Source organism: Ricinus communis, chromosome 2, assembly GCF_019578655.1.
Source record: "Ricinus communis isolate WT05 ecotype wild-type chromosome 2, ASM1957865v1, whole genome shotgun sequence".
NCBI classification, from domain to species: domain Eukaryota; kingdom Viridiplantae; phylum Streptophyta; class Magnoliopsida; order Malpighiales; family Euphorbiaceae; genus Ricinus; species Ricinus communis.
Window position 1 is genome coordinate 20,774,530 of NC_063257.1, and position 23,818 is coordinate 20,798,347.

A 23,818-nucleotide genomic window follows, 5' to 3' on the forward strand; every position below is an offset into this window, starting at 1 on the left:
TGTGATTGAGAAGTCCATTTGGCAATTGGAATTTTGAATAGCAAGAACTGGTTAATAATCGCTTAGAGATAAGAATAATTAACTAGTCGGATTAAGAATTAACAAAGCTTAATAGAGGCGGATTAAAGCTTAATGCTAATTTAAGAATTAATCGTTAGGAAGAGATTCCAACTTTAGGTTATTAGATTTAGGAGTTCGGTTATCTCGAGACAGAAACCGAACTCGGTTAAGAATTCATCCAGGGGTAGCATAATTAGACTCACCAATCCTTTATCTTTTGTTTGATTGCCAACTAGTTTAGATTCCCTTTGGGTTTGTCTTCTTGCCTTAGTTATTTCGTTTATCAACCACTATTTCATCTCCCTTAGGACTTAGCTTGTAGCTATTAGTTAGTTTAGAAATTATTTATCGCTAATTTTAGGTTAATATAACAAAGAACAAAGGAGTAACTCTGGGCTTTCACTTTCCCGAGGAATACGACCTTGATACTCGCCATTAGTGCTAGACTGCATTGATAGGTACACTGCCTTAGATTGTAGCTAACACGAGTAGCACCCATCAACTCTCATAATTAGAATAGTTAGAGTAGCATGATAGATCTATCACTTTTTTGAATAATTATATGATTGCAACAAGTTTTTAGGGCTGCAAGATTAAAATCTAGAATCTGCCATTTGAAGTTTTATTTACCTTCTGTCAGTTTTTGCTTTCTAGGGTTTGTATTATTTTATATTTTTTGGCTTAATTTAATTTTTTTTTATGTTCTTGGCCTTATTTTTTGAGTTTTAATCATGTTTTTATCTCTTATGCATGTCAAAACAGCTTTGGAGCGAGAGGATCAGAGAAAAGATGCAAAATCGGTCTTTACCAAGCTTTAAAGCCAATCGGCACTATGCAGTGGCGATTTGGCTCTGCGCTAAGCCGAATCGGTTATACACCATTTTTTTAGCAATTTTGTACACTATTTTGATTTTAAGTTGTAGGAGAGTTGTAATAGTTAGGTTTAATTTATCTGCACTTTATCTTTTCTTTATTTTGGTTTTATGCAAAATATTTGCTTATTTGATTGCCTAATAAAAGTTTGACATATAGACATTATGCCTTAAACTTGGACCTGGCATGAAAATTATAGTCCATTAGGTTAATGAGATGGTATATTAGGCCTAAATTTAAAATTCATATAGACTTAATGGGTTTTTCCATGCTCTAATTAGGTTAAACTGGGCCATAATAGATTTAAGATCACTGAATTGGGCTTTTCATAATAAGTAACTGTGGGCAGTGGTTTCAGGCGCGCATCCAAGTATCTTTAGTGACTACGACACTGCAAGGCTTTTCAACCTAATTAGAAACACGCTAACTAGTCACTTAGACTAGTGTGGAGATGGGAGTCGCCACCCGAGTAATTCACCGAGAAACCTTTACTAATGAGTGACGTTTCTCAGATTCCATAAGGAAGCTTATGCCTCAAATCAAGAAATGGATCCGGAAGCCAACTTCCCTATTTATGTATCTTAGTCTTTAATTATATTGTTTAACAAATCATTCCCTATAAACACAACAGTTCATATACAAGCATACCAAATAACACATAGTTTAGTTAAGTCTAGCCCATTTTTATTAAGCCCAGCCCATGTTAAGATTATTAATAACTTACTAGTTAATTACGTAAAAGGCCCTTTTAGTCTAGCCCAATTATAAGTTATGTTTACCAAGCCTTTAATCCTAGATGGACTACTTATTATGATAAAGGCCAACTATGTGAACCTAAATTTGATATGGCCCAACTAACCTAACTAAAACATGGTAAAGCCCACTGAGTCTACATTGATTTTAGAAATTAAGCCTAATTAATGTATATTAGCCTAATGGATTACAACTTTCATGTAGGATTCAATTTTAACCTAAAGTCTATGTGTCCCATTTTGATTAAGCAGTGATGTTATAGTTATTTGACATACATTAAACAAAAAATAAAGTGTAGAAAGTAAATCTAGCTATTACAACCCGGCTTACAATTAAGAATTGTAAAGAAAAAATCTAAAACTAAGTTACAGTACATAAAATCACCAAGAATACATCACAACCCCGTAAAAATCTAAAAATTAAGGCAAATCAAGGGTAAAATGAGCTAAGCTGATCGGCGCACTAGAGAGCCAATTGGCTCTGCACTGAGCAGATCGGCTATAGGGCTTCTCCAATCTGGTTTCTACAGTTTCTTTGCAATTCTGATGTCCTAGAGCCCATTTCGCATCCACAGTAGGTAAAAAATTAATTCGAACATGAAAGAAACAAGATAAATAGCATCAAATTAAACTAAAAACACTAAAAGTGTCATACAAACCTAAAAGTCTAAACATATAGTGAACAAACATGGCAAATTTCATATTTTGATCATATAATCCTAATAAACTAATTTGATGAAAAAACTATAAAGAAAATGCAAGTCTAATCATAATATCCTAATCATTTCACCTATCAGATTCAAAATCCAATGGCAGATATATTATCAGATTCAAAATCCTAGCATTCTTATTATCAAATTCAAACCCAATAAAAGTAGCAGCATATCAATTCATAAGAAAACCTACTATAATCAAATCAAATATGTAAAAAAACAAAAAACCCTAATCATGTTTCTAAAAATATAAAAGAATAGGAAAACCGGTTTAATATGAGAGTAATGTTGATGATGATAGATGTCGGGGAACCCTTAGGTTGTCACCATAGTTGATTGTTCTGCGAGTCTTAGGAGATGATGACATAGTTGAATTGAAGATCCATTAGTAATCTAGTGCTGGATGAGGTATTGAAAAAGATTTTGTCATTTTAGAAAAGTTTCCAAATCTTGAGTTCTTTCTTAGTGACCCTTGCTCCTTAGTTACCAAAAATACCTTCTTCTTTAAAATCAATGTAGGGTTTTCAATCACAAGCTTCTAGTCCATTATTATTGTTGTTTGACACTATTGTTAGCCCCTAACCCTAGGTCATCACTTTTTATTTGTAGAGGTAGGTTTGTAAGAAAACCCTAGAGTAATAGATAAACTTCAATATTATTTTGAACTCTTTCTTAAAGAATCGATAATTATTTACCAATATCCAATAAATTAAATCTTTAGAATTCAAATAAATATTATTAAAATATATTAGTTATCATCAAATACCTTCTAGAATCTGTATATAGAGATAAAATAATTAAAAAAATGACGTCGAACCAAGAAAACACAAATCGACACTATGTAGAGCCGATCAGCTTTTGCACAAAGCTGATTAGCTCTATGATGAGCTGATTGGCTCTAGGGAGAGCCGATTGGCTATATGATGAGCTGATCGGCTCTAGGAACATCCGATTAGCTCTAAATAGGGGAAGTTTATGAAAAATTTGCAATTTAGTCCCTAAACTTACAAAACTCATCATTTTGACCCTGAAACTTTATTTTTCTTGACAATTAATCTCAATCCTATTCTCAGATTCGCTTGTCCTTCTTACCCTAGAAGGCAGTAATTTTCATCATAGGGTTTTTCGTAATTCCCTTGATATATAGATCTGGGAAATAGATGCTGACAGCTGCCCCCAGTTTGTCAAAATTTATAAGCATGCAATGCGTTTAAATAAATTGAGACAAATCATAACTTCAAGGATACGACAAGAGGATATCTTTATAAGCTGTAGAAGCTATGCTTCATAAGCTCGAAGCTTGATGTAGGGACAATGCCCACTTGAATTTTTGAGAACTTCAGAACCATGTTCATTAATATGGGGACAGCGGCATTTTGGTGCCCATCAACATCAACACTTCGAGAGTTCAATCGCCTACTCTTCGGCACACGGCATGTAACCTAATGGTCAATGTTGTAATTGATTCATATCAAAGATCTAAAAGTCATGGTGATAACAGGATGTGCAAACCTAGAGATAACTTAAGCATGCAAGGACTGAATAACTTTGCCTGGGGCTGAACTGATACTCGTGTAATGACAACAATATCATGCGGATAGCAACCAAATCTCTTTTCTTTTCTTACTTTCTTGCCTTAACTTTTGCCTAAGCTGCCTTTTCAGGTTTTCAACTTAGCAGGCTAATGTAGTTTTGCCTAAGCTGCCCCTTCGGGTTTTCAACTTAGCAGACTCTATTTTTTCCTAAGCCACCCTTTTCAAATTTTTAACTTAGCATTTTATTTTCTTTATACTTTTCTTTATTTTCTCTTTTTTTTTTTCTATTTTTGCAGAGTTGGTTACCCGAGGACTTGTAGTCTCTTTTATTCACCTTGTAGATGATTCCACTAATCCTCAAATGAAAGTTGAAGGACTCTCGTTTTGTCGATTCGTTGTGCATGATGTCAAGATTGATAGAGACTTGAGTGCTACAAATTCTTGGATTTTTCACAAGAAGCACAAGAACAAAAGTTGAAGAAAAAAATGATTTTGCTTTTATTAAGATCTCGTAGATTCTGCTTCTTATTTTGTTTTCTCTTTCTAGTAGTGCGCAAACGATGAAAGTTGATGTGCAAGTTTGACAAGAATTCTAATCAAATTTTGTTCATTTTATAAGCGTACAAATAGGTACATTTTCTATTTCACATAATACTACTCATGGTATCAACCAGCCTTTCAAATTTTCTAGTCGACTATTTTTTCTTCACTTTTCCCTTAAATTTTGCCTGACTAGCTTATAAAGGTTTTCTAATCAGCAGGAAACTTCTTTTTCTCTTTTCTAATTTTTCTATTTTTCTTTTCTCTTCATAGATAGTATCTGAGAAAATCTAGATTGACTTGTAAGCTTATTGCCCTCGAGATTTGAGCATCTTCGAGCATAATCTTTGCTTTTTGCTTCTTCTTTTTTATATGGAAGTTCCTAACTCGATCTAGATTTCTTTTTTTCGGAGTCAAATAGGCCTCGCATATTTCAAGATTTGAGCACTAAACTTTAATCTCTTTTGTCTTTGGAGGTCCATGTTGTAATATGACGAGGGATGAACTTGGCCTTCTTACTTTGCCCCCAGTCTGGTGAATAATTCTATTACCTTGAGTTCAATCGTGCATATTAAATACTATCTCCTTTTCTTTTCTTTTTCCTATCTTTTGATTTTCTCTTTCTTATTCTTTCAATTCTTCCACTCTTCAAGAGTTATATTATATGACATAGAAATGTATCTAGGATTATCATTTATGCCCAGATTAAATAAACCAATTCAAATAGAACTAATGCTAAACATGCTCATGTAGTAAGCATTATAATGCAGAATACCATTAAGATAAACATCAAACAAGTAAAAAATCAGAGTTATTTCATTGATCCTAAAAGCATAATAATGTTTTTGTCTTAAAATAAATCAAGAGCCGAATCTTATGAATCTTCATCGTCTTCAGATGGTAGCTTTTCAATCTGTAGCTTCAAAGTTTTCCATGCTGCAACCAGCTTCAACATTTTCAATTTTTTCTACTTGTACGCCATCATCATACAAGCCTGCGAAGGTCTTGGATTCATCATTTGCAGCTTTTCCACCCAAGATGGAAGAACATTTCGTACTATCATCCGAACGTAATCCTTTTAAGAAGGCTTGTTCTTCATTAAAACAGCTTTGTTCCTCCATCGGTCCATCTAGTCTGTTTCCTAAATATCTCAGCCAAAGCTTGCTGGAGTTCCTCTCGGATCATAATCCTTCAGTCAGCCATGATTGCAGCCTTGATATAGCATCAATGTCTTGCTCGTGGACCATCTTTGAAAGTAATGAGCTTCTTGGACTCTTATCTAGTGTTGCCTCGATTACTGGTGAAATAGGTCCTCTTGACACCCTTCTTGTCTTATCCAAACTAAGGATGATAATTTAAAATGGCTTTAAAACAAGGAGTTAGTATGATGCATGCAATGCATGGTATGCATGATGCACGTGTAATGCATAAAGACAAAGAAAAGGGTTAGTAAACACATAAACGTTTACAAGTTACTACACAAAACATCCTCCCAACCTTTTTTCTCCGGTTCATGGTTCATGGTGAGTCTCTCTTTTCTAGGATTTTTAGTCTGGGCTTACTACCAACAGGGGATAATAAGTACCAATGCGCATATGCCAATAGTTCTCAAAGCAATTAAAACAGACAAGGTGATATTTTCCAATATAAGGGTAAAGCCTCCATATCTTCAGGCTTAAGGCCTGATTCCACGTGTTTTGGGCCAGGGCCTTTCAATATATGAGCTTAAGACACTTATATAGGAAATATCTCATGTAGCAAGCAATAGGATTCCTAGGAGAGATTGCTACTGTCATTACCATGAACTGAGTCTTAGGTAAGGATAAAATAACTACTAAGCAACGCCATTAGGGCTATAGGGACCAAAATGCACAACATGTGAAAGTATAGTAATGCAAGAATCACTCGTTAAATAATAAAATTAAAGAGAATCATACATTGGAATTAGCTTCTCTTATCCCTAGTGGAGTTGCCACTATCGGTGGTGGTTTTGAGTGTGCACCAAATTTCTTTAGCGACTACAACACTTTAAGACTTTTCAACCTAATTAGGAACACACAAACTAGTGTCACAGCCCGTAAGTTTCCCCTCCTCGCATGAAGGTTCAAAGGCCCAAGAAGTCTCCTAGAAAGCAAGGGAGGATTCTAGAACATTCTAGAACATTATAGAATCATCTAGAATAATCTGGAAGCATGTAGAATATGTAGATAAGTATGGAATTGTATAGAACATTCTAGATACTTAATCTTAGCCATTAGATCATATCAAGGCTCACCGTCCATTGAGGAGGTGAAGGCCTATATATAGCTTAGAGATTTCATTTGTAATCATCAAGCTTAAACAAGCAAAAGTTCAATAGAAGAGCAAGCAACTTCTCTCTTTAAAAGCTCTCCAAGCTATCTTAAGTTCTCTATTTTTCCTTTTGCTATCTCAGCTAGCATTTTGCCTACCATTCGAAGAGTAAGGTTGACTAGCTTACTTGTCTGCATAAAGAAAGTAGCTAGTGCCGCACGGAATGTTGGTAGAAAGAACAAGCCCATGAAACGAGTCACAGAGACTAGTGTGGAGATGGGAGTCTCCACTCGGGTAACCAGGACACTTTTACTAATGAGTAACGTTTCACGATTCCATAAGTAGGCTTACGTCACAAATCTAGAGATGGATCTAGAAGTCAACTTCCTTATTTGTGTATATTTGCCTGATGGGCTATTTATGCAGCTATAATCTAAGGTACTGAACCTATCGATGCATACTAGAACTAATGGCGAGTATCAACGTTGTATCCTCGGGAAAAGGTAAGCCTAGAACTACTCTAGTGTCTTATTTTAACTAACCTTAAATAATAGTGACGAAGTTACTAATCTATGACTAAATGCAAGCTAAATGATTAGCTAAATGTCAAACAATCTGCAAAGGTTTAGTGAAACAATCAAGGAAAGAAAGCAGACCTAAGGGGACCTAAGCTAGTTGGATTTTAGTGAAAGTAGAAATTAGATTGATTACCAATTGTGATTACCCATGAGCGGGTTCTAAATTGAATTCGAGTTCCCTCTCGAGAACACTAAATAATGAACCTTGAATTGCCTCTTGAATATCTCCAAATCTACTCTTGATCTTCAATGTGATGCTTAAACCACTCAAATCCATACTTCAATATGCGAAATAGTCTCCCAAAGTCGAATGCCGAAGTTTGAAGAGAGGTGGCTCGCGTGCGTATATGCGATCTAAAGTCAGAAAACCAAACCCTCATAAAAGAAATCGATTTTGCCTATACAAACGTCCCAACATGGTCGTGGTCAAGCCCGTGCTGGTCAGCACAGGCGAAGTCCAGGCCGTGCTGCACCTTCAAGTCCCGAAAATTATCCTCTGCTCCATAATTGTGCCCTAGCCAGTGTTGAGCCACCGGCCGTGATGGAGACCGTGGTGGCCTCGAAAACCATGCCGAAAGGCTACATTTGAGGGTCAAAGGTCGATGATTCGGCACGGCCAGATTCTAGGTCGTGCTCAACCTTAAAATGCTAGCCTTTGTTCAATTTTGATGGATTATGATCCGTATTCGCATGTGTCGCCCTCAAATACTGATAATGTCCATCAATGGTCACTTGAAACATGAAAGGAAGCATAACATAGGTGATTCTGGCATAAAACAAGATAACTATGCATAAAAGCGGAAGTAATTGGGCATATAAACATGTGTAACACAATGCATATCAAATCACCCCACACTTAAGCTTTTGCTTGTCCTCAAGTAATCAATAACTCAATACATATACAAGTAACAATCACCCCTCAAAATCCGTGCTAAGGTTCACAACTTAACCTTCTTTAACATATAAAGGATGAAAATTAAGTAGCTAAACAAATCATACACCTTTAAAGAAGAACTATAATAATACCATCTCGAAGTACAACTTATATAACAACTCAACATTAAAGACTAAGAACCATTGCCTCACAAGGATCTCTCAAATCACTCACAGTGTTTACAGGTAAACAAAAAGATTCCCTCAATCCAGCTGCACAAAACCTGTTTACCATAAGCTTACTCATAAACCCCATCTTTGCTACTGCGAATAAATGAATACAAAAATCAAAGGGTCTTTACAGGAGTTGAAATGTGGCTAAGGTAAAGGTAAGAATATTTGGATAGAAGTGTTAAGTATATTGGAAATTCATGTAATTATTTAGAATGAATGCTTCAGGAGCTGAATGCCAAATCAATAAAAGTACTCACTAAGCCTTATTTGAAGTAGATGATGCTCAAAGAATTGAATCCAAAAGAGAAAAGAGCTAAGAAAGAAGCACAATAAACACTTATTTAAATTTTTTTTCTTTTTTTTCTTTTTTTTTTTATGTATGCCACTGTAGCTTACACAGCGACTACATGGTTAATGACACAAACAACGAGAGCAGTTGTACAATTTGGATTGAAGGGAGCATCAAATAGTGATTAGCTAAGTGAATTTATAACTAAATTAGGCACTATGATTCCATAAAAGAAGAAGTATAACACATAATTATTCAGTATACAAGGTGAAAGAAAAGAAAAATGTAGAGAATGGTATAAATGTAGTGTATAGGTGTAAATCATGAAGAAAATGTTAAGGCTTAAAACTGGCTGACTAATGGAAACAAAGGGTAGGCTTTTGGCCAGATGTAGTGAATCCTAAGTTGCCCAAATCATGTAATGGTATTCAAAACTTTATGTAACCTCAACAAGCATTACAAAGCAAGTTCTAGAAATAAAATTAAGTACGGCGCACACTCAAACAAGAAAAATCATGAGTATAATTTGTAATGGATGCTCAAATTTTGGTTCAAAATCTCACATTTGAAGTGACTAATATTTGCAATTGGTTCCCAAAATTATCAATTGAATCATCACATAGATGGTATAAGAGATTGGCATAATCAAAGTTCAAAGATAAAAGCTGGAAATTTGCAAAGAACTCAAGCAACATCGGTTTAACCCGGTCAAAGTGACATATTGAACACAGTGAAATTGCTTTCCAAGAACAAAAATTGAGAGGGACAATCAATTACAAGTGTGTGAATTAAATTATTAATTACAAAAGAACAAACTAAGCTTAAATGACATGAAGAACCTAGGTCCTAACATCCTAAGCATAGTCCATTATCATTACCTAAACAAAACATATGCGAATAAATACAATCAAGGGATAATAAAACTGCAGATTCCCACTCCACACTTGAATAGAAGACTGCCCTCAGTGTTAGAAAAAGTGGGTATATAACAAAGCTAGCACATAAGAAGAGTGAAGATCATATTAAATGTACATAGCATAAGGGCAAGGCAAAGTGTTCAACTAAAATAACATAAGATGAAAGAAAAAGGAAAGAAAATAAAAAGAGATAAAAATGCAAAAGAAATAAAAATAAAAGAAAAAAATATAAATAAAGAAAACAAAAAGGAAAAGGAAAACAAATAGAACACAAGTTTTTCACTGTTGGTAGTCTGCTAGAGGAACATCCTCATTGGCTGGATCGGCTGGAGGGTGAAGAGTAGGGGAAGGCACTGAGGGAGGGGGCGGCGGCGGTGGCACAGGATACGTGAAACAACTTGCTAAATCAAACTCCATGTCATCAATGAACTACTGAGATTGTGCTCCTGAATCCACCGTCTTTTGTATCTGCTCCGCTATGGGGTCTGTCTGGTTGGCCTGCCTATCCAATCCATGCATAAGCTGCTGTAGTATATCATTTAACCCCTCGAACTGTGCCCTAGTCTCATCTTGAAGCTGCCCAAACTCCTTCCTGTGCTACACAAACTCAGTATAGTGCTGCTGTTGTAAATCACACACTCGATCTAATCGGTCAGCCAAAGCATTAATCTGAGCACTCGATATCCCTGTAGAGTAGGAAGAGGAAGCTCCAGGTGTAGGCATAAATACTCTAGCTAGGTTAGGAATCCTAACATCTGGAATCTCGGCAGTAGGGTCTTGAGCTCCTCGAGGTGCTGCCTCTCTAGCCTCCCTGACTATTGCACTAACGAGCCTGTACTCAATTCGATGTGGGTGTCGAATGGTCGTGATCATCTGCATGTTGATCATTTTTCTAACCCCGAATGGTGTCATGTCGCCAATTTGAGAAAGCTCGGCTAGACAGTCATCCAATACATCCAATCTCTTAGCCAATCTAGTCACATATAGGCCAAAGCAGCAATGCATTTTCTTCTAGGCGTCGACTATGAAGGATCGTACTTGACGAGCAATCAAATACCCCATGTCAAGCTTCTTACGGTGTTGCACAGCCCAGAGAATGAATACATCGGTCTATGTGACCGCTCCAAAACTATCTCCTCGGCTTATAATAGTGTAAGCTGGAAGTGCATGAAGATAGCAAAGATGATCTGGAAGGCTAAACACATTAGACCTGCTAGGATAGTACGGTTCTGGCCCGAGTACGATTGAATCCCACATGGTATCGTAAGAGATGGGGTAGACGTAGATGCATCCCTGATATTCCTCGCCTGAGATCTCCTGCTCAATCCATAAACCCAAGTGCATCCCAAACTGTAAAACTGACATTAAGAACTCCCTTCCTCCAAGTCTAAAGTAAACTGCATCAAGCTGATGCCAGTTTGTGATATGTTGTTGTAGGAAGAAGGTGCTTAGAAACTTAATGGCTAGCTCGCAGTAGGTAGGCTCAATGATGTCGAGGAAGTGTGTCAAATAGTGCACGAACATCCTGAGCCAATCCAACTCTGTCTAGGGATACAAAATCAATGCATCATCCGGCTGTTACTTGCTTCCATCTCATGACTTGGAAGCGGCTCTCGTTATCAGCATTTTGAAATGTTCATAGGCGACATCGAGCAGGTGCGGGTGGATTTGCAGCTGCTACTCTTCTTGCTCAGGCTGGCTGCTGTTGTGGTGGGGGTGCTGGTGCTGGTGGTTGCCCAGGTGAAGGTGAAGTAGAAGAAGAGGTTACCTCACCACTCGAGCGCTTGCTAGTAGTGGTGTGTTGTGGTTACTGGTGATGGGCTTGGTCTCGGTCCCTCATATTGTCTAATACAATCAATTATTAATAATCGAGCAAGTAATTAAGTTAACACAAATTCCACCGAAAGTTTAGGAGCATAACGGCTAGAAATTGATTAACAGAAAACTTTAGGCTTAACATTATGCTTAAAGCCTCAATTTCCTGCAGAAAACTAATGCCTAATGGCATTCCAGCCCACAATATCAATTACCAAGTAAAGAGAATTTATGCTATGAATTGATCAACATGAAATATCATAAATTAACTTTACTACTTTCGAACCCCACACTTAGCATGTACATTATTAAAATCACACAAATGCAACAACTAATATGAGCTAATTACAATCCAAGTCAAACTCCAGCAGTGTAAATAAAAAAAATAAACCAATCAAAGCAATGAATATGGAACAAAACACTAAGAATTAAAAGGAAGTGATGCAAAGAATATAAGATAAAAAAAATTGCATATTAAAATACTTGAGCATATCAAAATGTCCTATATTAAAAAACATACATAAAAAACTCAAACTTAACCAAATAAAAGGCAAAAGGTGAAGAAACTTACTTGAATTTGCCATGAAAGGTAAGAAAATTTGAGAAAAGGAGGAAGAGCACCTTAGGACTTAGTGAGGGAAACTTGTAAGAGATTGAAAATGGCCCCTATATATAGTCACGAGGGTCAGCACGAGCGAGAGCATGGCCATGCTGGTCAGCACAGCCTGGACTTGGCCCGTGCTGAAGCTTGAAGATCCTTTCTACGTGCATATTCAGCACGGGTTGGACTCTGATCATGCTGATCAGCACGACCTGGTATTGCAACTCGTGGTGCCTTCGGAAGTCATGGTGGACAACCATTTCCAAGCTTTTCTACATGCATATTTAGCACGAGTTGGACTCCGGCCGTGCTGAGCAACCTGTGATACCCACGGAAGCCGTGGTGAACAACTGATATCCAAGCCCTTCCTTGTCCTTCTTCAGTACGGCCTTGCCTTGGCTTGTGCTAACCAGCACAGCCTTGACTCCGGCCGTGCTGAACCTCCGAGTTCGACATCTCAAACCGCCCAACTGCCTACCTGCATTCAACACACATACATATACATTCAAGCTATAAGTCAAGTAAAAATGTATCAAATAGTGAAGGTAATATTCACCAATCACTAAAAATCCAACTTAAGTTATTAAAAACCTTACTTCAAACAATTAAGTTTAGTAATTAAGCAAGTGCTCTAGCTACCACCAAACATTCAAAATGACTGATAAAAATGTAAAGCTAAATATGGGAATGCCTCCTAAAAGTGCTTCTTTTTGGTTGAGTCTTTTAGCTGGACTCAACATCATACTACTCTTGCTGGAAAAGCACCATGTTCACTCGCTCCTCAACTTCTAATGAGTTCTTATGATAGTGCTTTAGCCTATGCCCATTAACGTTGAAGTCTCCCTTCTCCGAATGATGTAGCTCCATTGTGCCATATGGAAAGACTTGCTTGACTATGAATAGTCCTGACCATCGGCTCTTCAGCTTACCTGGAAACAACCGAAGATGTGAGTTATATAAGAGAACCCTGTCTCCAACTTTGAACTCTTTCGAGCTTTTCAGTCATTGATCGTGCCACTTCTTCGTCCTAGCTTTGTAAATTAGGGAGTTATCATAAGCTTGTTGACGCCACTCCTCTAACTCATCCAGCTGCCATTGTCTTTCTTTGCATGTAGAATCAACACTAAAGTTTCATGATTTCAAAGCCCAAAGGGCCCTGTGTTCCAATTCAACAGGCAAATGACACGTCTTACTATAAACTAGCCTATACGGTGTAAAACCAATAGAAGTCCTATAGGCTGTTCTAAAAGCCCACAATGCATCATCTAACTTGGCAGCCCAATCCTTCCTACTAGTCCCTACGGTTCTCTCTAGAATGTGTTTTAAACCCCTATTAGTTACCTCCACTTGTCCACTAGTTTGTGGGTGATAGGGTGTAGAGAACCAATGTGTGACCCCATAGCGTTTAAGTACTTTCTCTAGTTGGGTATTACAAAAATGGGTCCCCCTATCACTAATCAATGCTTTAGGTATACCAAACCTAGCAAATAATTTCTTGAGGAACCTAACAACTACCCTGGCATCTTTAGTGGGAAAAGCTTGCGCCTCTAGCCACTTAGAAAAGTACTCAACAGCCACAAGTATGTACTTATTTTCATAAGAAGGAAAGGGTCTCATGTAGTCGACGCCCAAAACATCAAAAATCTCAACAACTTTTATATTAGTATGGGGCATCTCATCACAGGAAGATATGTTACCTGACCGCTGACATGCATCACAAACTTGGACAAAGGATCTCGCATCTTGAAAGATCTTAGGCCAGTAGAATCCCGCATCCAACACCTTTCTAGCCGTATGATTAGCAGCCTGATGGCCTCTAGTTGGTCCCTCATGGAAATGCTTAAGGATTTTGAGAGTTTCCTCCCTATATACACATCGCCGAATCACTTGATCTGCACAAACATGAAACAGAAAGGGGTCTTCCCAAATGTAGTATTTCAAGTCAGTAAAGAATTTCTTCTTTTGTTGATATGTCATACCCTTTGGTAGGACCCTTGTATGCAAATAATTTGCATAATCTGAAAACCAAGGAGAATTGGTGTATACCTGCAATGAACACAAATGCTTATTAGGGAAACTATCATCAATGGTCGTCTCATCAAGTGCCACCAAGCTCGGGTTCTCCAACCTCGATAAGTGATCCACTGCCAAGCCTTCAGTGCCCTTTTTAACCTTGATCTCTATATCAAAATCCTACAAGAGTAAAATCTATCTAATCAATCTAGGTTTAGCATCATTCTTTCCGAACAAGTACCTCAATGCGAATGGTCCGTATAGACGATGGTCTTTGATAGCATAAGGTATGAGCGAAACTTGTCAAAGGCATAAACCACAGCTAACAACTCCTTCTCAGTGGTGGTATAATGCTCTTGCGCACCTGTCAACGTCTTGCTAACATAATAGATAGGCTAGAATTTCTTCTCAACCCGCTGTCCAAGAATAGCTCCAACTACATAATCACTAGCATCGCACATAAGTTCAAAGGGCAGACCCCAATCAGGTGAAACCATGATAAGAGCTATGGTTAGTAGCTTTTCTAATAACTCAAAAGCATGTAGCAATCAGAATCAAACATAAAAGGTACATCCTTAACAAGCAATTGAGTAAGAAGCCTAGCTATCTAAGAAAAATCCTTAATGAATCTCCTACAAAAGCTAACATGACTGAGGAAGCTCCTAACAGCCTTAATAGAACTAGGGGGTGGCAATTTTGATATAGTCTATACCTTAGCTCTATCTACCTTCATCTCCACATGTGAAATCTTGTGCCCCAACACAATACCCTCTCTCACCATAAATTGGCATTTTTCCCAATTAAGAACCAAATTTGCCTCAACACAACGTGCAAGCATACGCTCTAAATTAGACAAACAGTGTGAGAAAGAGTTACCAAACACTGAGAAGTCATCCATGGAAACCTCCACAGACTTCTCAATTATATCATAAAAGATCGCCATCATACGTCTCTAAGAACTGGCAGGTGCATTGCATAAACCAAATGGCATCCTCTGGTATGCGAACATCCTATAGGGGCAAGTAAAGGTTGTCTTCTCCTAGTCCTCACGTACAATTGGTATTTAGAAATAACCTGAAAAATCATCAAGAAAACAGTAAAACATATGGCCCGCTAGACGCTTAAGCATCGGATCAATGAATGGAAGGTGAAAGTGGTCCTTCCGGGTTGCGTCATTTAGCCTCTTGTAATCGATGCAAACCCGAAAATCGGTTACCATCCTAGTTGGTATCAACTCGTCCTTCTCATTCTTTATCACAGTCATCCCTCCTTTCTTTAGCATAACCTGCACAGTACTCACCTAAGGGCTATCAGATATGGGATAAATCAAACCTGAATCAACAAGTTTAATTACCTCCTTTTTCACCACCTCCTTCATGTTCGGGTTAAGTCATCTTTGTGGCTGCACCACTGGCCTGTAACTATCCTCCATTAGGGTCAACCTTAGGAAATCGCTGTTGAGCAGACAAAACCAGTGCAAGCAATCTCCAACCTTTTAATATGGAGCCACCAGTTGCATCAATGAACTACTTTGCAAATCGTAAAGCTGCATTCAAATTTTGTTGCTCTGCGTATTGAACTCCCAAGTCAAAAACCAGATCCGGATTATTTGGCTCAAAAGTAATGGCACCATCCAATGATTTTAATGCTTCAAACTGAAGACGAGACCTTTCAAAATCAAAGGAAGAAACTTTTTGCTTGCCTTCCCAAACAAAGACCCAGCATGCGAATAGCCACACCTTTTAGATGTTCATCAATCCCCCAGCTGAGCATCCTAGAATTTTGAAAAAATTAGATATGGCCTCCGCAATTTTAGATGCAAAGGTTGTAAGGTACTTCCTGAGAGATGATAACGTCATCTCCCTCTCCTTAGGAGTCAAGTCTGCTGCAATAATAACTGGCAGCCTCTTTGCCTCATCCAAGTAGGCATAACTCAGGTGCTTAGGTAATTCTTGTAACTATAGGACCGAGGGGTCCTCAATAAAAGGTTTCACCTTCTGCACATCTGACTTGTCAAGAGAAACAAATGGGTCAGTAGAACGGCTGGGCTCACTAACCAGCAAACAAGCGAGTTGTTCCAACACTTGCTTGTTGGACAACTCCTTCTCATCTCCCTGCAAAGGATCATCAAGCAAAATCTCCTGCATATGAGACTCAACAACATCATCTAAGACATCCGCAGAAAATATAGTATCATCATGGTCTAGGGAATGTCTCATGGAAGTTGCTAAGTCAAAGGTGATAGTCTCGTTATCTACCCTAAGTTGGAGCTTCCCATTACAAACATTTATAACGGCCCTAGATGTAGCAAGGAAAGGTCTACCTAAGATCAGTGGCATAGTACGCTCACCCTCCATATCCATGACAATGAAATCAACAGGAAATATGAACTTGTCTACCTTAAAAAGTACATCCTCAACTATACCCCTAGGAATCTTAATAGTCCTATCTGCTAACTAAATGCTCATCCTAGGGGGTTTAGTGTAACGCCTGCATTTTCTCATCATCCATGTTATGTGCATTTACATTTAATCATTGGGCATATGATGGTATATCAATGATATTTTTATTTTATGAGAACAGATATATATTAATTATAAGTAGAGAATAAGAAGCATGATATTAGATTATTAATTTAGATAAGTTGATTAAGTACTTGGGTTATGTGTATTAAGCCTTAAGACTTAATTGAACCAATAGTTGAAGGTTGGGTAAATAGATTGGACTTAAAAGATACAATTAAAAGTTAGTACCTATATATGGTTAGTAAGAATTAATTTAGGGTGATAAAAATAGTTTAGTAGGTGGTGGCATTAAGAGAGGAATATTGGAAATTGGAACCATGAGCAAGCTCATTTTACCTCTTCATTTCTCTAAAATTCGTACATGGCCAAAAACACAAAATTTGGAATAAGAGAGAGGAGTGGAATACCTAGAAAAACTTAAGATTAAAATAGGATTTTGCCAACTATTGAAGGAGCCAAGCTAAAGCTAAAGGATTTAAGCATATTAGCAACCCAAAAGCTGAAATTGGTAAGTTGTTACTTGAGTGTTATTAATTTGTCATTAGGGTTCTTGATTACAAATTGGAAAAACTTCATTTGATGCTCTCATTGATTAATTAAAGGTCTGATTATCATGAATTAGTAGAGTATTGAATGATTGCATAAAGATTAAGCTTGATTTAAGTTTAAGTATGTTAAGATAGAAAACTGTCAAAATTCCAGCCACCTTGATGTTCTGTATTTTAGGCATAACATGGGTTATATAAGTCCAAATTAAGCTTAATTAGTGTCTATGGAAATTTTGAAGAGTCCTCTACAACTTTGTAGTTTTGTGATTTTGCTATTTTTGCCGTTTTGGTTGCTTAAATTGAGCAAACAGATTGCTGCTCGGGTACAACTAGCTGTATGACCCTTGCTCAGTAATTTGAAAATAATTAAATCTATAGAAGTCAGAATTGAGTAATTCTTCTGGAGATGAAACTAGACACATAGACGGATATGTCTATTTAATATGAGATTTTTGTATTAAGCCAATTTTGCCCAGCAATAAATATACCTTGGTACTAAATTCTGTCTAGAAAACAGAAATGTTGGAGATTAGTTTTATGAAATTTATTGATGTTAATTTGAGTTAAATTGGTATTTAACTAGATGGAAAATGTTTATAGGATATTAAAACAGTAATTGAGAGTCTTAGAGGAAGAGTTAGACCTATGAATTAGAGAGGGGATGATCTTGTAATGCATTAGAACTCGCATTTACATGAATATTTGTAATATGCATGAAATGTGAATTGATGAATGTGTTGGCGGTACTCAAAGGCACGGAAAGGAAGTTGTGGAGAAAGGAGGTTCTTATATGCTAAAGGAATAAGTATATTTTGAGTAAGTAAATAGTTAATATTTGCTATGTTCATATATTTAATCAAATGTTCCGCAAATGGTTGCGTTTGCTTAATATTGTTTATGTTTGAATGGCTGAGATAGAAATGATTGGTGTTGAGTGGAACAATTGTTATTGCTGAAATATGATATAAGTGAAATGATTGAATTGTGATGTTAAGTGCATATGTGCATGTGAATGGTGGATTCCCCTGTGAAAAAATATATATATATATATAAAGCCTTGGGAGGCTAAAGCCTAGAGAGGCTATAAAAGTGTATTATGTGAGGATGAGGCGGAGCAGCACATTAAAGGGGATCCACAAGCCGTGAGAACTAACCATAATTGTTGAATTGTATTTCTTCTATGATGGTTGTACTGAATTGAGTAGAATGGTATGAATTTATACCTAAACTATGAATCATGGTAAGTTATGTGATTGGGTGGAAATTGTATTAAGTGTATGTGATATAGATTATGTTGATTATTTATTTACTGAGCTGGAGGCTCACCCCTCTCCAAAATTTTTCTTTTCAGGTTTGTAAATAGTAGTGCATCCGTTGGTTGTATCCGAAGTCTAGCTTTTAGCGATTCATCGGGTTGGGCAGTTTTGTAAGTCTCCTCTGATGCATTTTTGTATGCAGTTATGTGATATATATGGAAGTATGCCTTATAAGGCATAAGAAGATGTTTGTAATACTTGTTAAATGATGTTTAAGTATAATCATATGTTTATATGTTAATAACCTTGTGTCTGGATTCTTAACAACCTACATATTGACCTATCTACCTGTAGTATATATTCTACGACGCTTGTATGTTTTCTGGCTAATGTCTATTGGTTAGCATGTAATGGGGGTGTTACATTTAGGCTCACTCAAACCAAATCTATCAAACAAGCTAGTGGGATCAAGTTAATACTAGCTCCTAAGTCAGCTAAAGCACCACTAATAGGTAATTCACCAATGATACAGGGTACAGAGAAACTCCCTGGATCACACCTCTTAACAAGCAGCTTGTTTTGTAGAATGGCGGAGCACTCCTTGTTCAGGGTCGCCAATCCTAAGTCCTCCAGTTTCCTCTTGTTGCTCATGCCTCCTTCAAGAATTTGGCGTACTTCGGCATCTGTGAAATAGCCTCAACAAAAGGGAGGTTGGAAGTTGTTTAAAAAAGGTCTAGAAATATACCAAACTGCGGGTCAACCTTTTCCTGCCTCAGTCGAGCAGGATATGGGATAGGTGGCTGGTACTCTCTCATTGGACTCTTCTTCTTATCCACAGCTCTCCTAGGCTCTTTCTCCTCAGGCTCTGGCTCCTTCCTAGCAGGCTCATCCTGCACAACAACATCATCATTATCAGCTGCAGGTAAGGAACTAGATAACTGCCTACTTGATCGCAAGGTGATAGCCTTGCAATGCTCACTCGGGTTAGACTCTGTAGTGTTGGGGAGTGTCTCTGGTTGTCTCTTAGCCAACATCTTAGAAATCGGGCCTATCTGGTTCTCCAAATTTTGAATGGAGGCCTGCTAATTCCTAAGTGCACTGTCCGTTTGCTAAAACCTATTATCGGTAGAGGACACAAATTTCATCACCAACTCCTCGAGATTGGGCTTCTTCTCCTGAGATGGAGGTAGTTGGAATGGACCAGCTTGCGACTGGGGTTGTTACTGATGCAATCTCTGAAAGCCAGGTGGTCCCTGGTTGTTGTTATTCCTCCAACTGAAGTTGGGATGATTGCGCCACCCTAGGTTGTATGTATTGCTGTATGGATTATTATGTTGTCTAGGTGCATTACCCATATAGTCTACCTATTCAAGGTCAGCAGAAATAATAGAGGATGGAGAAGGAGAAGAAGTGGAAAGTGAAGCAAATATACCTCCGCATTCGGTTTGTATCGCGCCATGGGGCCACCACGGAACTTCATGACTTATCCGTGGCTTTGCATGAGCCCAAGCATTTGAGTTGGTCTATTTTCTTGGTCGGAAGCTCCACTGTCGCCAAGGCTGTTGTGGAATCTAGCTGGTTAACCACTCCCTTCTTGACTGGCCGACTCCTAGAGGATTGCCACTGGTAGTTGTTCATGGCCATCTCCTCTATCAGATTTTATGCCTACTCCAGCGTCTTACTGTTTAGGGTCCCACCTGCTGCAGCATCTACCATCTGCTTGGTACTAAGGTTCCAATCGCTATAGAAAGTCTGAACCTGCATTCGTACTGGTAATCCATTATGCGGGAAACATCGAAGCAAATCCTTGTACCTCTCCCAGGCATCATACATACTCTCATCATCGAACTGGACAAAAGAAGATATGTCATTTCTCAATTTCGTAGTCTTAGTAGGAGGAAAGTACTTATATAAAAAAATTTCAGCCAAAGAACTCCATGTCGTAATACTGTTGGCTGGGAGTGACCACAACCATCTATTGGCTTGGTCCCTCAAAGAAAAAGGAAACAGCCTCAACTGAATGGCATCATCAGTCATTCCATTTATCTTGAAGGTATCACAGATCTCCAAGAAGTTGGCTATGTGAGCGTATGGGTCCTCGCTCGGTAGTCCCCCAAGTTGCACACTATTCTGGACCATTTATATTATGTTCGGCTTTATCTTAAAATTGTTGGCTGCCACAGGTGGTCGCACTATACTCGTCTATGTCCCTGCAAGAGAGGGTCTAGCAAACTCGTATGTTGTCCTATTTCCATATGCAGCCTAGTTGTTGTTGTCTCCCATCTTTGCCGGTCTATTTGCAGGGGATTCAATCTTTATCCGCTTTTCCTCTTCTTCTTGCATACGCTTCCTAAAAAGACGGAGGGATCACTCTGGTTCAGCAAGAGGATCTACAATGGTAGGGTTGGAGCTCCCAGTCATAAACTACCTGAAATTAAGAGGCAACAACCAAAGAACATAGAAATGAATAAAAGAATAAAGAATAAAAAATATCAAAAGACAGAAAACAAAAATGGCTAAAGTAACACAAACACAAATCCACTCTAGTTCACACAAAAATTCCCTAGCAACGGCGCCAAGAACTTGGTAGGCTATTTATACAGCTACAATCTAAGGTAGTGAACCTATTAATGTAGACTAGCACTAATGGCGAGTATCAAGGTCATGTCCTCGGGAAAGGGTGAGCCTAGAACTACTCTAGCGTCTTATGTTATTTAACCTTAAATAATAGTGACGAAGTTACTAATTTATGACTAAATGCAAGCTAAATGATTAGCTAAATATCAAATAATCTGCAAAGGTTTAGTGAAACAATCAAGGAAAAAAAGCAAACCTAAGGGGACCTAAGCTAGTTGGATTTTAGTGAAAGTAGAAATTAGATTGATTACCAATTGTGATTACCCGTTAGCCGGTTCTAAAATGAATTCGAGTTCCCTCTCGAGAACACCGAATTCCTAAACCTAAGAACCTAAACGACGGAATCTCTTCCTAACGATCGATTTTAGGCTAGCCTTAACATTAATCCGCTGCTATTAAGAGTTGTTAATTCTTAATCCGACTAGTCAATTACCCTTATCTCTAAGTGATCATTAACCAGTTCTTGCTATTCAATTTTCCAACCACTAAATGAATCTCTCAATTACAAAAAGCAATCTGAACAACACAGTTCACAACGTCTCATGAATAATGTGATATCTTATTAATACTAAAAGCAAGAAGAATACAAGCATTGATAATCAAAATCTCATAAACATTAAGTGCAATCCAATAAACAAAGGAACCCCAATGGGTTCAACAACTCTAGCTACTCATGCTAACGAATAACACAAAATAAGGAACAAAAACATAAAAGAAAATTGGAGACATGTACACCCTTCTTCTTCAAGTCAGATGAACAGTCCTAAATCTCCATATCTGAATAATGAACCTTGAATTGCCTCTTGAATGCCTCCAAATCTACTTCTGATCTTCAATGTGATGCTTGAACCACTGAAATTCGTCCTTCAATATGCGTAATGGTCTTCCAAAGTCGAATGTTGAATTCTGAAAAGAGGTGGCTCGCGCACGTATATGAGATCTAAAGTCAGAAAACTGAACCCTTATACAAGAAATCGATTTTGCCTATATAAATGTCCCAGCACAGCCGTGGTCAAGCCCGTGCTGGTCAACACGGGCAGAGTCCAGGTCGTGCTGGACCTTCGAGTCCCGAAAATCATCCTCTGCTCCCTAATTGTGCCCTCACTGGTGCTGAGCCTCCCGGGCCATGATGGAGACCGTAGTGGCCTCGGAAACCATGCTGAAAGGCCAAATATGAGGGTCAAAGGTCGATGATTCAGCACAGCGAGAGTCCAGGCCGTGCTCAACCTTGAAATGCTAGCCTTTGTTTAATTTTGATGGATTCTGGTCCGTATTTGCATGTATCACCCTCAAATACTGATAATGTCCATCAATGATCACCTGAAACATGAAAGGAACCAAAACACAGGTGATTCTGGCATAAAACAAGATAACTATGATAAAAATGGAAGTAACTGGGCATATAAACATGTATAACACAATGCATATCATTGTCTTTAATTTTAGTGTTTAACGGGCCATTCCCTATAAATGCAGCATAATATTTCTACACATCAAGCACTATAGCATGTGAGTCCACCTAAGTCTAGCCTTTTCTATTAAAGTTTAGCCCAATATTCAAAGTTATTAACCTATTTTACTAGTCAATTATGTATAAGGTCCTCCTAGTCTAGCCTAATTACAAGCTATGCTTTGATTTCTAACATTTAAGCCTAATAGGTAACTTTTTACGAAAAGGCATAATTCAGTGATCTTAAATCTAGTATGGCCTAGTTTAACCTAACTAAAGTATCACAAAGCCCTTAAGTCTATATTGATTTTGAATTTAGGCCCAATATGCCATCTCATTAACCTAATGGACTAGAATTCTCATGCCAGGTCCAATTTTAAGGCCTAATGTCTATATCTCCAATTTTAATTAGGCAATCAAATAGCAGCTATTTGGCATACATCTAAAATAAAGCATAAATAAAGTGCAGGAAAATTAGATCTAGCTATTATAAATCTCCTACAACTAAAAATCAAAAGAAAAAAATGCATAGAGTAAGTTACAGTGTACAAAAATTGCCAAAAATCGCATAAAAATCTAAAAATAGGGCCAAATTAGTGCAGAGCCGATCGGCTCTAGGACTTGGTAACGACCGATTTTTTTTCTCCGATCTTCTCGCCCTGAAATTGATTTAACATGCACGAGAGATAAAAACATGATTAAAAGTTGAAAAAATAAGGTTAAGAACATAAAAAAAAATTAAATTAGGCTAGAAAATATAAAATAATACAAACCCTAGTAAGCAAAAACTAACATAAGGTAAATAAAACTTCACATGGCAGATTCTAAATTTTAATCATGCAGCCCTAAAAACTTGATGCAATCACATAATTATTAAAAAAAGCCATAAATCTAGCATGCTACTCTAACTATTCCAATTATCAGATTCAAAACCCAATACATTCATATTATTATATTCAAAATCCAGGATAATATTATCAGATTCAAAATCCAACATGCATAAATATCACAGGGACATATAAAACTAATAAAAGCCTTAGATTTAATCACATAAAGGGATTTAAAGCATTTGAAATTAATCCTAACATGTTTCTAGAATCATAAAAACAAAACAACCAGTAAAGGAGAAAAAGATGTTGATGATGCTAGACTTTGAGAACCCTCACGTTGTCACCATAGATTGTTGATCTACGAGTCTCTAGAGATAATTAGGCGATTAAATTGAAGAACACATGAGAATCTGGTGTTGCCTAGGGTTAAAATAATCTTCTATCGTTCTAAAGAAGAACTTTCCTAATTCAAAGCTCTTTCTTAGTG

At 37.5% G+C, this 23,818-nt stretch overlaps 1 non-coding gene across 1 annotated transcript; it reads left to right on the forward strand.

Moving 5' to 3' along the window:
• The first annotated feature begins 20,188 nt into the window (after positions 1-20,188).
• LOC112534396 lies at positions 20,189-20,295 on the forward strand. Its single transcript, XR_003078686.1, has one exon. It is a non-coding gene; the product is annotated as a small nucleolar RNA R71 (small nucleolar RNA).
• Positions 20,296-23,818: the final 3,523 nt, after the last annotated feature.